The sequence below is a fragment of the Furipterus horrens genome, unplaced genomic scaffold (assembly GCF_987537825.1).
Source record: "Furipterus horrens unplaced genomic scaffold, mFurHor1.1.pri manual_scaffold_11, whole genome shotgun sequence".
Taxonomy (NCBI): Eukaryota; Metazoa; Chordata; class Mammalia; order Chiroptera; family Furipteridae; genus Furipterus; species Furipterus horrens.
This window is the reverse complement of record NW_028327181.1, coordinates 92,330,787-92,347,335: the sequence shown is the minus strand read 5'-3', so window position 1 is coordinate 92,347,335 and position 16,549 is coordinate 92,330,787. Positions and strand designations below refer to the sequence as shown.

General features: G+C 47.9%; 1 long non-coding RNA gene across 1 annotated transcript; it reads left to right on the top strand.

The window, feature by feature from the left end:
* Positions 1 to 1,246: 1,246 nt before the first annotated feature.
* On the top strand, positions 1,247 to 7,622 carry LOC149998858 (uncharacterized). The gene is made up of 3 exons (XR_016514345.1): positions 1,247 to 1,495; positions 1,763 to 1,841; positions 7,476 to 7,622. It is a non-coding gene; the product is annotated as an uncharacterized LOC149998858 (long non-coding RNA).
* Positions 7,623 to 16,549: the final 8,927 nt, after the last annotated feature.

Below are 16,549 nucleotides of genomic sequence, written 5' to 3'. Positions count from 1 at the left end.
TCCAACAGGTTTATTATTCTGACAGGACGTGTCTCCGATTATGTATATAAGAGTCACTAGGCATGGTGATCTTTAAGAAAGAGTCTCAAGACGTAAGAGAAACTGTGGTTTACCTGACATTCAGGACGTGCCAGTCACCATTGTAAGTGCTTTTACAAGCATGAGTTCAGTAATTTCAAAACCAAAACCAAAACAACCATCACCCCCAAACCCCCAAAACAAAACACACATGGAGAGAGCGCAGTATCCTCATTTTTCAAATGGGAAAATGAAGGCCACAGTTTCCATAACTCCCTTGAGTTCCTGCAGGTAAGTGGGAGATCAAGCGTTTCGAGCCAACTTATCTGGCAGGTGAGCAGCATTCTTCACCGGCAATACACTCCACTACCAATTGACTCGGTTATTCACTTCGTCCTCACAGCACCTGACAGACAGGTGTCATTTCCCACCCACGCATTTGCTTTTCTCTGGTTAGATGGGGAAACTGACCTGCTTGGAAAGTTTAAGTAACTTGCTTAACCGCCATCCAGTGACTTGGTGGCAGGCCAGCCAGGGATCCAAAGCCCGTGGTAGGCTGTGTTCACTTCTCCAGGCTTCAGTAGTGTGGGCCAAGGCTGGCTCTCCGCGACAGATTCCCCCACTCACGGGTCCGGGGCACGCAGGTCTCACCTGAGGCTCTGCTGGGTCCCGGCGGAGCCACACACCGCCCCCTGGCGGCAGGTGGGCGCAAGCGCGGCGCAACGCATGCTAATGAGCCCGTGACGCGGCTCGCTGATTGGCTGGCGCGGATTCCAGTTGCTTTTCCCGGGGGCTTGAGCGCTGCAAGAATAAAGGGGCGCCGCAGGCGGCTGTCGCCCGCACCCCGCGGCCTCCGGTCCTCCCACCTCCCCTTGGATTTAAGGGCGTGTGCGAGGCACGCTGGCTCTTTCACTTGCAGGCTTCTCTTTTTCTCTCCCTTTTGTGTCCTGGTTCTGAATCCATCCAGGATCCAGGATGACAATCCGACACCAAGGCCAGCAGTACAGGCCGAGGATGGCATTTCTCCCGAAGGTCAATGGGGTCCGGCCACCTGGGCCCTGGGAGGTGAGCAGAGGGACCCACCTCTGGGAAGTGTCCGCGGAGGTGCTGGAAGGCTCGGAGCGTGTGGGCAGGAGTGGAGCGCATCCTCTGTGGTCTTCAATGACTGGTACATAGGGAATGACAACAGTATCTGTTCAGGTTTCTTGCTGCCTGCTGATCCTGAAGAATCAGCACTGCTTATGCAGAATATTGGAGGGTGAAGAGCCTGTTACCAGGAGCTTCCTTCCCTCTTGGGTGGGGATGTTCTGAGGGCGTTCTACACTTTTTCCCAGAGGCTCCAGTCGCCCAGGAACCCAGTGGTCCACAGAAGGCACCTGGATTGCCTTCCTTTCTTCCCTGCGCTCACTTCCCCGGACCTCTGCCGCCAGGATCAATCCCCAAACAACACTAGGAGATTAGGCTCCCCATTTTACAGGTAAGGAAACTGAGGGCCAGCACTAGAAGGTTGTGCTAAGTGACACTAGTCTCACACCAATGGGAGAGACATAAAGTACAGTGGGCAGTGGGAAGGCGCTTCTACGATTCCACGTGGGGAGTAGGGAGAGAGAACCTTGAAGCTGAGACTGAAGGATGCTGGGGCTTCTGCAGAGAAAGGGCAGAAGGAAGACCCCGACGGCGGGGGGCGGAGGTGTGTGCCAGTCTGGTGTGTTTGAAGCAAGTTGTTCACTGTTGCTTAACAAAGGTGGAGCTTGAAGATCTTCTATGCCTTTCAGAGATGGTCCAATTTTTCCCAGAGGATGCCATTCAGGAACTTGAAGCAGGTGAGTGATGTAGTCAGATTCAAGTTCACTCTGATGTGAATGAGAGGAATGGTCAGGGTGTTTCCTTTTCCTTGAACTGGGAGAGTTCACTCAGGGTTCTCCTGTGTCCACTATATTCCAGCTGCTGAACAAATGACAGGTTGAGGAGAGAGGTGGTGGGCAGAAGCGCCCTTCTTTTTCCTGTGGCTCCTGTGTCCACCAGGTAGACAGGCCCTCTAGCCACACTGCCACTGTCTCTGAGTTGCGAGGCCTGGTGACTAGTACCCCACCAGGGAGGGATCCTGGGCTTAAGATGTGGCAGAAAGAGATGGAGCATCCACAGCCCAGGAGCTCTGCCTGCGGGAGGTAGCTGACTATGCACAGTGGATCCAGAAGCATGACTGGGCGGCCTGCTGTGGCCTCTGGCACTCAGGGGGCCTGCCTGTCACCTCCTGTGTCTTGGCAGCTCTCTAAAATGCTTTCCTCTCCTCCTTAGGGAAAGAGTTGGGCTTGGGCAAGGACTACAAGGGGCATGGATCTTAATGAGGCTTGCGTGGATTGAGAATTCTTGTATCATTTATATATTCCTCCCTTTAACAAACATTTATTGAGCACCTACTATGTGTCAGACTGATAGACGCTGGGATAACAAAGACATTTGAGACATGGTGCCTGTCCTCAAGTGGCCTCTAGTCCAGTCATGGGACAGCCACATACACCAATCTAATGGCACGTCACAGGTGCCACAATAGACACCTGGAGGGTAGAGGAAGTGTTGAAGTGCAGGCATTCACTGTCTCCTGGGTGGGATATCACAAAAGGGTTCTGGAAGGTTTAGTCATGCTTTAGCTGCATCTTGAAGGATGTGAGAAGGTTCTTAAGGCGGACGGGATGCTGGAAGAGGGCCACGACATGGGGCCAGAGGGCGGTGGCCAATAGGCAATTCTGTTTCTAGAGGGAGGTTCTAGAAGACTTGAGAACGGTTTGCAATGGTTATTGAGAAGGTAACAAAAATGAGGATTAACAACGTATGGCACTCGGGCATTTGGACTTTGAATAGCAGCGCTGCCATTGGGATTTGAGCCCCTGGGAGGACAGAGGGTGCAGTGCATTTTAGATTGCTAGTACAGCTTTGCACAGCAAGGACGTGATCCACCCTGTCCCCAGGGAACTAGGAACACTTCACTCCCTGAGATCTCTTACAGAGAGTGACAGCCACTTTATGTGAAAAGAAACTGTGAGTAGATGGACAGCATATCAAAGCGTCCATTTCTGATACTTTCAGTGACTGGATTCCTTGATATGCTTGATGTCATATCTCAGTCACATGGCATTGGAGAGGGAAAAGCTAGGCCTGGGGTGGGGTCACATAGGTCGGCGATGACCTTTTTCTTGCAGGATTTGTCTGTGACCTTAGGAAATAGTTGTAGAGAAGTCAAGATTCTAGAGAGCCCGGAAGCTGTGGTCTGCTCTACAGCGTGTATGTCGGGGGAGGGGCAATGACAGTCTGGGGCCAGGCCAGGGGTCTTCCCTGTGTAGGATGAAAGGAGATGGCTCAGGAGAGAGGCACCAGAGCACAAGAGTGAGGGCAGGCCAGAGGAAGGTCACAGCAGCACCTTTCCTGGAGAGCTTTAAATCAAGCAAGATTTTCTGTTGGTAGGGGGGAGGGTTTCAGACAAGAAAATGGCCAAGATCATGTCTCTAAGACCCTAGGACTCAGTCATATTTTTTGCATGTTAGATTTATTATAATTTTTTTTTAGGGAACCACTTAAGTGAATTTCCATGGGAAAAGGTCAGAGGAAAATTATCCTATACCCTAATGGGAAGACTCCAATCCTAGTCAGCCTGGGTGGCTATAAACAAATACCAGAGACTGAGCGGCTTATAAACAACAGACATTTATTTCTCACAGTTCTGCAGGCTGAGCTCAGGGTGCCAGCATGGCTGGGGTCTGGTGCAAGCTGTCTTCCCAGTCATAGGCTTCTGGTTGTGTCCTCACGTGGTAGAAGGGACAATAAGGACACTAATCCCATTCACAAGGGCTCCACCCTCATGACCTAAGCACCTCCCAAAGGCCTTCACCGTGGGGGTTAGGTCTCAGCATGTGAATTTGGTGGTGGTGGCGGGGAGACACAAACATTTAGACCATAGCAACTGCCTAAAAACATACATGGAACATACATGTTCTCCTCTTCCTAGCAAAACCTTACTTTGTACCCAGTGGGACCACCCTGGTGTAAAGAAACCTGCTTCTCTTTATTGTGATTTAAAAAATACTTCTTGGGGTGGAAGGGGCCTAATATATGGTGACAGAAGATGTTTTGATTTTGGGTGGTAGGCACACAATGCAATGTACAGATCTTGTATCATAGAAATGTAACTTGAAAACTATGTGACCATATTAACCAATGTCACATCAATAAATTGAAAAAATAAAATAAAAATAAAAATAGTTCTTATTGGTCTCTTTGAAGGTTAGTTTAAAATTCCTCATAGATTAATCTTTTTTTTAACACAAAGGGAAAGGAATGAAGCTGCTGATATTTTTATCAGAGACGTTTAAATTTCAAACTAGCAGAGCAGGTAAAACTCCTCCAACCACTGCTCGGTTCCCTGACTCCCTAAGAAGACAGTCATTTCACCCAGTGAAATAACAGTATTTTCAGTACAAAGCTATTATAACCTAAAAAGTCATGAGTGAAAGGAAGGGAAAGTTTTAAGCCCTGTTGTTAGAAACTAGCATAAGTGTGTGTGTGTGTGTGTGTGTGTGTGTGTGTTGGGGAAGAAGGGACAGCTGGCTGCTACCAAAAGGAGTGACTGCTGCCCATGTCCAGGAGGAGTGGGGTCACCTCCTGGCACTCCAACACCCCGCTGGGGGCACCTCTTGGCTCCCCTCACGGCTGCAGCCCACTCCGCTGACCCAGTGTCCTGAGACACTGCCAGGCCTTGCTGCTGCAAAGACCAAGGACTGCAGCTCCACATGGAACTGTAATGACGTTTCTCTTCCAGAACAATTTTGAGCCACAAAAGTGTCCGTGCAGGTGAAGCCAGCCTGCAGTCAGTCTTGCACGAGGGGCCCCGGGTGCTGCCTGGGCCCCAGTCAGTCTTGCTCGCTGGCTGAGTGGCTGGCGCTGTGCCCTGAGTGACCTTGACCGTGCACCTGATGGTGGCTGTTCCTTGAGATGGTGATTCAGCTGCAAACTCGGGTTCAGCTACAGACTGAAAAAGGAAATCCCTGCTCTCAGGTCGACTCAGGACTCTGTCCCACACTCCTTACCTCTGCGGGGAGGCAGAAGCTTTCCAGCTTCAGGAGCTGGCGGACTGAGGGGCAGGTGGCAGGAAGAGCTTTAACAAGTCAGGGCTCCCCTGCACAATTCTTTCCCTCCAGCGTACCAGGTCGCTCAACCCGGTCACATTATAGGTTCTCTTCCAAGGCCACTTCCTCCGGGAAGCAGTCCTTGACCATCTCAATGATCTCTGCACCTGGGGCACAATTTATCTTGTGCTGGGTGTTCATCTCTGTCTATATACTTTATCATCCCAACCCTCAGAGGACAGACATTATGCTATGTGTAACAATCATGAAATTGGATCTGTAAGAAGAATTCAATTCAATTCCATCTGTCTTTGGAATCAGTTGTCTAGTTGAGCTTTGCTTTTGTAGCTTTATTGACTGGTCCCTAAAGGACATTGTGACAACTTCGCCACTCCCACTCCCACCCTGGCTATCACCGTTGCAATATTGTCTTAGAGATTTTATAACTGCTTCACATTCAGTATTTTCATTTGATGTTCACAACACCCTTTTAATAGATGGAACAAGTATTAAACCCCCTCCCCCCGCCCCAAGAAGATGAAAATCCTGAGGTTCAGAGAGGTTAAACGACTGGCCCAGGCTCACAGAGCTGACGCAGAAAGCTTCACTGAATCTGGGGAGACCAGTGGTCCCGTTGAGACCACAGGTGCACTCGTGCATACAAGAGGACTTGGTGAGCGGAGCGCTCAAACAACGTTACGTAAGAATTACAATGAGTGGCAGGGTAAGAGCTACCGCATGACCGAAAGCATTGAGTTGAGAGGAAGCATGTGTTCGGATGGCTCTGGACTTGGTGGGCAGGGTCAGGGGCCCTCCAGGCGGAGACGTAGCAGGAGGTGGTCGTGGGAGGGCGGGAAGGACTGAGTTCCCAGGCGAGGAGAGACTGCACTGTTGACATGCACCCCGATGTTTCTTGCCTCCATGCTCCTGCTTGCGCTGCGCCCTCATCCTGGAAACCCTCGTCGTGTACCGGGGCTCGAGGCCATGTTTCCGCGTGTCTCCTAGATGTCTGTGTGTGTGTTCCCAGCAGCGTGGCAGCACTGAAGGCTTTCTTCCAAAACAGACGGCTGCTTTTCTATTTCCTACTCAGAGTACTGATACCCCTTTCTCGGCAGGGAGGCTGGAAACCTTGGAATCATGTTCTCATTCCCTCACCAAATTGTATCCGGTCACTCAGGACAAGTCTACATCTCTCTCTTGTCCCCATTGTCACTATCACCAGCTCCCTGGGCTCCCACCCCTGCAAGCCTTCCTTTTTTGTGACCTCTGTCATCTTGTGAAACAAGGCAAATTACGATGCTTCGCTTCCAGTTGCCTGTTGGTAGGGGCTGAACTGGGCTTCCCCCAAATCCATGCGTTGCAGCCCTAACCTCCAGGACCTCAGAATGTGACTGTATTCGAAGGTTGTCTTAGTCTGTTCAGGCTGCCATCACAGAACGCCCCAGGCTGGGTGGCTTCAACAACAGAAACCTATCTTCTCACAGGGCTGAAGGCCGGGAAGTCCAAGATAAGGTGCCGGGAAGGTCCTTCCGAGGCTTCTTTCTGTAGCGTGTGGGCAGCTGCCATCTTGCTGTGTCCTCACAGGACCTGTGTGTGGTCCCAGAGAGGGGGAGACGGCACGTTTTCTAGCGTGTCTTCTTATAAGCGCTAATCCTTTCAGATCAAGGCTCCATCCTGCAACCTCATTTAACCTTAATGACTCCCTAGAGGCCCCATCCCCAATAGGCACAATAGGGGTTAGGACTTCGGTGTATGGACTTGGGGGGCGGGGAGACACGAGCATTCAGTCCGATAACACACATAAAACCTTTAAGAAGGTGACTAAGCAGAAACCGGGCTGTTGGGGTGGGCACTAATCCAAGGTGACCGGTGTCCCGATAAGGAGATTAAGACACACGGAGAGACAGGAGGGGCATGTGCTCAGAGGGGCAACCATCTGCCAGGCAAGGAGAGAGGCCTCGGAAGAAAGCAGCCCTGCTGGCACCTCCGTCTCAGACTTTCCGGCCCCGAGAACTCTATGAAAATAAATTCCTCATGTCTAAGTTTCCCCGTCTGTGGAATTCTGTTAGGACAGCTCGAGCAAACTCGTAAGTCTATGAAATGACATCCCAGGCTCGCTGGGCCCTAGGAATATTTGTCCTTCCCCACGCCGGCCCTGCCTTTTTGCCCCTTCGTGTCTTTGCGCCCGCGAGCTCCCATCCTGGCATGCCCCTGCCCCCGCGCTCTCTCAGCGAGAACCAACGAGCCACCGACACAAGCAAAGTGTGTGGCTCCCAGGCCGAAAGCAATGAAGGGCAGCTGCGAAGTCTCCACGTTGTTGTCCCTTCCCCCGCTTAGTGATCGTGAAGGCATGCGATGGGATGAGGGACCACAGATGGCAGCGGCCTGGTTTGCTGAGTCATGGCATGGAGGGAGTGCCCTGGACGCTGCCAACGTGAAATAGCATTTGGGTGAGAAATAAGGCTTTGTTGTATTAAACCTTGGGTGTCGCAGGATAACCCAGTCTGTCCTGACTTACACGCTCTCGTGTTCTGCCAGTTCAAATCTTCATCTTTTAAGTACCAGTTTCAATGTCACCTCTCTTTAAGAGCCTTCCAGAACCAACTTGCCCTGTCCTCCCGTCAGAATTAATCTCTTCCCTTTGTGCTCTCACAGCACACGTACCACCTTATGTCTGTTGGGTGCTTAAGGCTGAGTATTACGGTTAGTTAAGCACATGTAGAGTTAGTGGTGCAGGGTGATGAAGAGTATGGATTCTGGAACCAGGCTGACTGGGTTCACACCTCAGCCCTGGGCCCTTTAATGAGCTACTTAATCTTCTAGGACCTCCGTTCCCCTCTGTCCCTCTAGTACCCACCAGAGCATTTGGCACAATAATCAATTGTTTTGTAGTGCCTGCCTGCCAGCCTCTGTTGGCCTCGCAGATGGAAGCATCAGGAAAAGACACGTAGACCCAGAGGTGGGGGTCAAAGTGCAAAGCCAGGAGGTCCCGTTCTCAGGGTCCTTGCAACATTACAGGCTTGGCTTATTATAGCTCAGGCCAGGCCTGGCACAGGTGCCAGTTTTTTTTCCTACAAATTAGTTCAAATTGGAGGGACAGAATTTAGTGGGAGGAAGGAAGGATGACTGATGCTACTTCTCGAAGTCACTTTCCCTGAGGTGATCATTTTTATGCATCTATCAAGAGGGTTCATGATTTTATTTTTTCTGCGAATGACTTACCTTGACTGAATTTTAAATATCAAGTCACCCTTGCATTTCTGGAGTAAACTATAACCCTAACCCTGGCTGGGTGGGTCAGCTGGTTGAAGGGTCTTCCCGTACACCAAAAGCTTGTGGGTTCCATTCCTGCTCAGAGCACATACCTAGGCTGCGGGTTCAATCTCTGGTCATGGTGTGTATGGGGGGCACCAGACGGATATTTCTCTCTGGCCCAGTGTCTGTCTGTCTCTCTCTCTCCCCTCAACTTCCTTTCTGAAAATATTCTTGGGTAAAAACTTTTTAAAAAGCTGTGGTACATTTACGCAATGAAATACTATTTGGCCATGAAAAAGAATGAAAGCTTACTGTTTGTGGCCGCATGGATGCACCAGGAGAACACTATGCTAAGTGAAATGAGCCAGTCAGAGAAAGACAAGTACCATATGATTTCACTCGCACGTGGAATCTAATGAACAAAATAAACAAACAGAATAGAAACAGAGTCATAGGTACAGAAAACAGACTGACAGCTGTCAGAGGGGAGGAGAGTTGGGGGGCTGGGTGACAGAGGTGAGGGATTAAGAAAAAAAACCTCACAGATACAGACAACAGCATGGTAATTACCAGAGGGAAAGGGGGGTGAGGGGATTTAGAAGAGAGTAAAGGGGATAAATGGTGATGGAAGGAGACCTGACTTGGGGTGGTGAACACAAAAAACAATATACAGATGATGTATTACAGAACTATACACTTGAAACCTATATGATTTCACTAACCAGTGTCACCCCAATAAAGTCAATAAAATTTTTTTTAAGTCAGTTAAAAAGGAAATAAACAAATTAGCCTCATCCAGCAAGCTGATTCCCCTGCCTCATTCTCCCTTGCAAGTCCAGTCTCTTAATCATTAAGCCCTTAGGACAATGAGGCCCTGGTCAGCATTAGACAGTGTTGGGAACAAAGCCTCAGGTGTGTTTACCACAGAAACAGTTTCAGTCAAACTGAAGATAATATCGAGGCTTCAGTTGTTTCAGTTTCAGACCCAGAAAACTGAACCGGCCCCACTGACCACATCCTTGCAATACCAGATGAAGTGACTCCATCACTGATATTAGGACCAGATGCAATGATCCACTACCCGCTACCCTGGCACCAATCAATCGGCAGAGACCACGACCCTCCCTCCCTTAATCACCATGACTAATGATTTTTCCTCTCTATAACCCATTCCTGGAAGCCATCACAGAGCCAGGTCTTTGAGTGTGGGCTCACATGTGACTCCCGGCATAGTGCCATTCCTTAAAAATAAACCATTACTTTCTTGGCTACAAACTCCTGTTTGTGTCTGATTGGGCTTTGATATGTGCTGGCAAACAAATCCCTTTAGTTTAGTAACACTGCCTACAATCTGGAGTGGACTGCTTTTTTCTTCAGTCTCTCCTTGCCTTCCATGTATGGGGGCAATTTTCAGTTTTCACCCAGGAAGCTCCCCAGGTTTCAAACCAACAACACAAAGTTTTAGAAGAACAAATATATAGAATGAAGTCAGTCATCAACAGAAAGGACCCAAGGGGCTGCTTTTGAAGACCCCAAATCCAAACTTGGTGACTTAGGTGCAGCTTCAGGGAGACACAGCTGGATAGGGCTGTTAACAGAAAAGCTTAAACCAAGGCAATTACAATGCACTCTAGCTTGAGAAACATGGGGAGAGCATCTCTGAAAGGGATGAACAGAGGCTTTTTACCCATGAAAATGAATTCCTAGCCAACCTGACAGGTATATCTGTAGAGTGAAGACGCCTGATGCCATTAAACTTGGGTATCAGCCTCACTGCTTTCATTCTGTGCTGTCTCCATTATAAGATACTGTAGTATAACAATGTGGACTCCCAAGTATATCTTCCTTCACAAAGGAAGACGCTGTTGGCAAATAAAATTATCCAGCCCACTGGTAATTATATTTTTCACTAGAAAGGAATAAACTCGCACTCTAGCTTTATACATAAGCCCCTTTTGAGTTTGGTTCCCATTAGTGTAACATACTAGTAAGTCACTTCAAAGCTCTCCTGGACAGACATTTATGTCAAGCATGTGACATTATCTCATTAAGAGCTTCTATTGTTACTTCAGTAACTAAGTGATTTTAAATAAAGTTCAAGATAATTTTTGTACTAAATTTTATTCTATATTATTAGGACAAAATTCCAGTGAATGTCACATAATGCATACATACAACACATGGTTTTAAATTACCTTCTATGTATAGGAGAAAATGTTGATTGTATCTTACTAAATTGGGTTCCTCTAGGAGTCCATGAACAAACTTCCTAAGAAATTTGTTTAAGAAACCCTGACTTGTAGAATTTCCACTTGGAACAATCTATGTATTTTTCCAAATAATTACTCCCTTTGTTTTATGAGTAGTTATCTGTTGATAATATTTGCTCGATGATATTGAGACACCGGCCGCTGTGCAGGACGTATGTGGAAGGAAGGGCAAGAAGGGTTCACTTCCTTTTCCCAGTGCTGTGGGGTGTGCAGTACTTCATTAATTACGGACCGTCTTCTGCAACGTTTGTCAAAGGGAAACTACCCTTGCTGAAATCCAGTCAGATGACTTTCAAAAAGCAGTTCTGAAACACCTTTTGAGAAGTGAGAGCGCCTTCTGAGCAGATCAGAGCCCACCCAGGTAAATGATTTCTTTATGCCAGCATTTCCCAGAATATATTCTGGGAAAAACCACCTGAAGATACATGAACAGGGTGTTACTCGAGTTTCTATGGACAAAATACTTGAGAAACACCTGGCTGACCAAAGTTAGAAGAGATCCGTTACTGCAGGGTTTTTCTGAACGAATTAATGTTCTATTATTACCTGGGCTCAGAGACCCAAGTTCAATCTCTTAGTTTCCCTTCAGGCACACAGTATGGGAAAAGCGTCCTTATATGAAGTATTCCCCAACACAATCTGGAAAACAGAAAGTCAGTCCGATTTCACAAACGGACACACAGCACTGCGCAATCACACACCGTGGGACGGGACGGCTGAGACCCTCACTTCCATTACTGAGAAAACCGCAGGGCAGAAGCTTAGGCAGTTGGTGCCTGTGGCAGGGGGCTGCCCTGGAAGAGAAAGCACCCATGCCGCTTTTTTGCATGTTATTTAAAATCGCGAGATTCCCATTTCTCCTTGATTTTCAGTCTTCACCCTCCTCTCCCCGCTGCACCCCGGTGCTTCCGGCCTCCTTCCCAAGTGCACTCGGTGTGTTCCCTTGTCCCCCATTCTTCTTCCAGGGCCGCAGCTGCCCGCCCGTTACCCTACCCCCTCCCTCCCATGCCTGGCCACAATTCAACACTAAGGTATCTATTTTTAGTTACTTGACTCTTAAATGGACAAGTGGGTCGTTCGTTCTCTCGGGTACACCAAGACAGGCCCTAAAAGGACCTATTTTTAAATTGGGGAACCACCATTATTTCCTACGAGCCCGTTGGCCTCGAGGATTTATAAAAAGGAAACAAGTCCACGGCTCTGGGTATTCGCGGGGCCGATTCTGAGGCATAACTTGGAGATTAAGGGGCCCTCCAGCCCCCTGGCTCCAAGGTGGCCTCTCCATGAATCCTTCCCCGCCCACCTGGCCCCCAAATCCGCGGCACGTAGGTCCGGGGAGCACGGGCCGCCCAGGGCTCCGGGCCCGACTTCTGGGGGTCCACGTCCCTGCCGCACGACCCCGAAGAGTCCGGAGCAGGTGTGTAGAAAGAACCGGGCAACACGGCTGCGGTTACCTGTGAAATAGACTGAAATCAACTAGCGGGCCGAAGGGGGCGGGGCCGGAAGTGGCCACCGGCGGAAGTCGGCCTCCAGGGAGCCTGCGTTTCCTCTCTAGGAGTTTGGAGGACCCCTCACCTCTATGTTCTAGACCTCGCGGGACCCTGCGTTGGGAGGGAAAGGCAGCTCCTGGGCCTGGAGGGTAGAGCGCGGATAAATGTCTTCGGGACACTTTTTTACCCTTTCGTACCCGTGAGCACCTAGCAGCAGTACTGACAGAGAGTCGGAAATTGCCCTTACCAAGATTTTTAAAAACGAAGATACAGGAGCGCGATAGGGCACCCCCAAATTCCTCAACCGTTTGCTAGGAGTTTTTTGTTCGTGATGTGCACCTGCATTTAAAAAAATTATTATTGACATGAGGTCTAACCTGTATGCAATAACGCTGCTAAAGTGACACTCAATTTTTAAAAAAGTTTTACATCTGAAGTATCTTTTGAACTTGAACCCCAGGCTGGGCTTGGCCCTGCCGCTCTTGTCTGGTGCTGCAGTGATGGATGAACACGCCCGCCCTGCCCCTCACCCCCAGGGCCCCAAGTGGCTCATCCGTTGATTCAGAAGTTCAGGTTAGCCAGCCTTTATACACTCCCTGACTTGGGTTTTCTGCTCTAAAACGAAAACGAAAATTATGCAAATATAAATACAGAACCTAGTAAAATTAGAATTGTTTGGGTTTGAAAAACCTAACAGCGTCCAACACAAACGAGGGTGTGGTGAAGTTAGCTCATTCTGGGCAAACGGGTGTAAACAAGCAATCCTGTTGAAAAACTACCTGACATTGTGTATCAAAAACCATTGAATATGTCCAGGCTCGGACGCGTGAAAGACCGTCTGTGGAAAATTTATCCCGAACAAATCATCCAAGAGCAACGACAAGCTGCATATCTGAAGTGTGCTGCCGTGGACAACTGTGGGCTTTGCTTTTCTTCTCTTTCTCTCCTTCTTTTCCTTCCTTCCTTCCTTCCTCTCTCTTTTCTTCTTTCTTCCTTTTCTTCTCTTTCTTTCTTTCTTTCTTTCTTTCTTTCTTTCTTTCTTTCTTTCTTTCTTTCTTTTTCTTTCTTTCTTTCTTTCTTTCTTTCTTTCTTTCTTTCTTTCTTTCTTTCTTTCTTTCTTTCTCTTTCTTCCTTTCTTTCTTCATTTCTCTCTTTCTTCCTTCTTCTCTTTTCTTTCTTTCTTTCTTTCTTTCTTTCTTTCTTTCTTTCTCTTTCTTCCTTTCTTTCTTCCTTTCTCTCTTCTTTCTTTCTTCCTTCTTCTCCTTTCTTTCTTTCTTTCTTTCTTTCTTTCTTTCTTTCTTTCTTTCTTTCTTTCTTTCTTTCTTTCTTTCTTTCTTTCTTTCTTTCTTTCTTTCTTTCTTTCTTTCTTTCGTCTTCTTTCCCTTCCTTTCTTTCTTCCTTTCTCTCTTTTCTTCTTTTTTTCTTCCTTCTTCTCCTTTCTTTCTTTCTTTCTTTCTTTCTTTCTTTCTTTCTTTCTTTCTTTCTTTCTCTCTTTCTTTCTTTCTTTCTTTCTTTCTTTCTTTCTTTTTCTTTCTTTCTTTCTCTTTCCCTTTCTTTTCTTTTCTGATCTTTAACTCTATGATTTTTCTGTAGGAAGCCAGCTAGCTCTCAATTCACTTCAGGGGTGAGCGCATGACTCAGGCCTGGCCCATCGGAATATCCCAGCACGGCCTGGAGATAAGGTATGAAGTCCAGGCTGTGCTGCCTGGTCCCAGTCCTGGCTCTGCTGCTTCATAAATACATGAACTTCAACTTGCTGTTTATCCTCTCTGAGTCTCAACTTACTCATTTGTTGAATGGGTGCATTAATAATAGACACCTTACCTCATACAGTTGTAGTGCGAACTAAATGAATGGAGCAGGTATACTAATGCCTGATATATATGTATTATCTTTATCATTTATAATAAAGATAATAATCTTTATTATTTCCTATCTCCATGCCTCTGAGCAGGCTCTTAACACCTTTCCTTTCTTCACTTTCCCCTTGGTCCCCCCAAACTCCAGTATCATCACCTACAATCATTCAAAAATTATATTTTATATCTTTTTTTTCCCTCCTGGAAATCCCCTTATAGCGTAGGTCCTGACTTTTTCTTCTTTTAGTAATGCAACTGCCCGACTTAAGCTTTGCTTGCCAAAGCATCTGCTTCAAAGACAGCTACCCCGATAAACACTGTCGGCCACAGGCCGGATAAAGAGCCAGGCAGCCCCTGGCACTGGGCACTGAGCCCCTTTGTTTGAGGGATCTCAGTTGGTTTCAATAACTGACCAATTGGGCTACTTGTTTGCTTTCTCTTCCTGCGCTTTAAATTCTGGCTTTTATGTTTTAAGTTTGCCAATAAAGAGTGATTCCCCAGAAACCCCAAGCCCCCCCAACCCTTGACACCAATGAAAACAGAACCCCAGGGCCCCCCCTTTCATTCTCTCTCCCCCGCTTCTCCTCTCTTTCTCCCCCACGCCAAACACCCTGCTGTGTAGCCCCAGGGGGTCTGCAGTCCCCCCAGGCTTGCAGGGGTCCAACCCATGGGGGGTACATGCCCCCATGCTGGAGATTATTTTCTCAAGAACCCCAAAAGTCATGACTAGTATCTTGGTTAATTTCTTGCATGTGGAACCCTCGGCTCTCCAACTTAGTGCCTGCCACCTGGTAGCCTGTCTCTAGACAATTGTCACCCTGTCAACTGGGGACAGTCAATAGATTAGCTGTGGTCCCAACAAGGTTTCCCTGGGACTAAACCTCTTGTGGTCTGCCACTTTTCGCTTCATGTGGGTCCCCCCCATGTCTTTCCATGGGACATTTCTGGGGTCTGCACTGCCGTGCAGGAGACTGTTTACACTGAAAATACAAATGGGGTATCCCTCTCACCTAAGTAAATGGTTACAGGTGGAGCCCAGAAACCTTCAACAATATCCCTAAAACCTGGGTAAGCCTGGTTCCTAGGCAACAATCACCATGTCCACTAGGGGCCTCCCTTGTGCACCCCCTCCCTCCAGGTCCTGTAAGTAATAAACCTGTACCTTGTCAGTTTCCTACAGGTTATGGCTGAAGGGCATCTTGCAATCATAACAACCAGAAGGGTGGTCCAGCCACAACATTGGCTTTTAATAAGCTGAGACCAGTTCGAAACACCCCCAGAGGCACCTTTGTTCCATGGGTCCTTAATGTAGTTCCCACCCCAGAAATGGTGGTCAGTAAAGACTTGTTGAACAAAGCTCAGTACTTTCTAACACAAAGCAGAGAATGGTGGAACAGTGGATGAAACTGTAATAGACCCTAGAGCATAAACAAACAGGAAATAGAAGCTAGAACAATTTTCTTACCAAAACACTGCCTGATGCCTGGGCATCACAGACTCCATTTCTTCCCAGGCCGGGACTTGCTCTCATACAGTGGGTAGTTGAGTCCCAGCAATAGACCGCTACCTAATGAGACTTTCTGAATTATTGCTTCCTTTTTCTGCCTTCAAACCATCTCTTTCGTTGAGGATTGGCAGGAGAAATGACCGTTGTTTCCAGAGAGACTGGGAGCCACTGAAGATGTTAGAGAAAGAGATGGGGTCTGTAATAGCAATATCTTGGAAACATTGATTTTCTGAGTTATAGCTCAGAAAACTTGAGCTATAATTCCCATACCATAAAATTCGCCCTTTTATAGTGTGCAGTTCAGTGGTTTTAACATATTCACAAGGTTGTGCACCCGCCACCACTCTCTCAGTTCAGAACATTTTCCTGACCTCAGGAAGAAATTCCATACTCATTAGCGGTCACTCCACATTCCTTCTTCCCTAAAGATGTGTCCTTTTTTACAAAACACTGAATTTGGTGTCTGTTAAGTGGCTTGAATTTTGAACCCAGCAGGGAGGTCTTCCGAAGGTAAAGAGAAAGGAAGGGGCAGAACTAGTAGGTCTGTGGTTGGTGGCCTGGGGACAGCGGGGGGTGGGGTGGGAGGGGGGTCACAAAGGGCATGAGGGAACTCTCGGGGGACACGGGTAGGCTCCCTGTTTTGGCTGTGGGTGGAGTTTCATGAGTGTATACGTAGATCAAAACTCGCCAAATTGTACACATTAAATACGCGCAGTTGGGTGTACATCAAGAACACCTCAGTAAAGCTGTTTAAAAAAGCCACATATCCAGTCAGAGGCAGAGCAGGGACCGGAGCACATCTCGTGCCTTGAGGCTTCCACACTTACCCTTAACCTCAGCCTCAGTTCTGTCTTAAAATCAAAGACTCTTTGAAGTTGTTCAGGCTGGTGCAGCTCAGGCCTGCAAGTGGAAAGGTCACCTTTTCGATTCCTGATTAGGCCACATGCCTGGGTTGTGGGCTATGTCCCGGGTTGGGGGCATGAGAGAGGCAACCAATCCACACATCGATGTTTCTCTCCCTCTCTTTCTC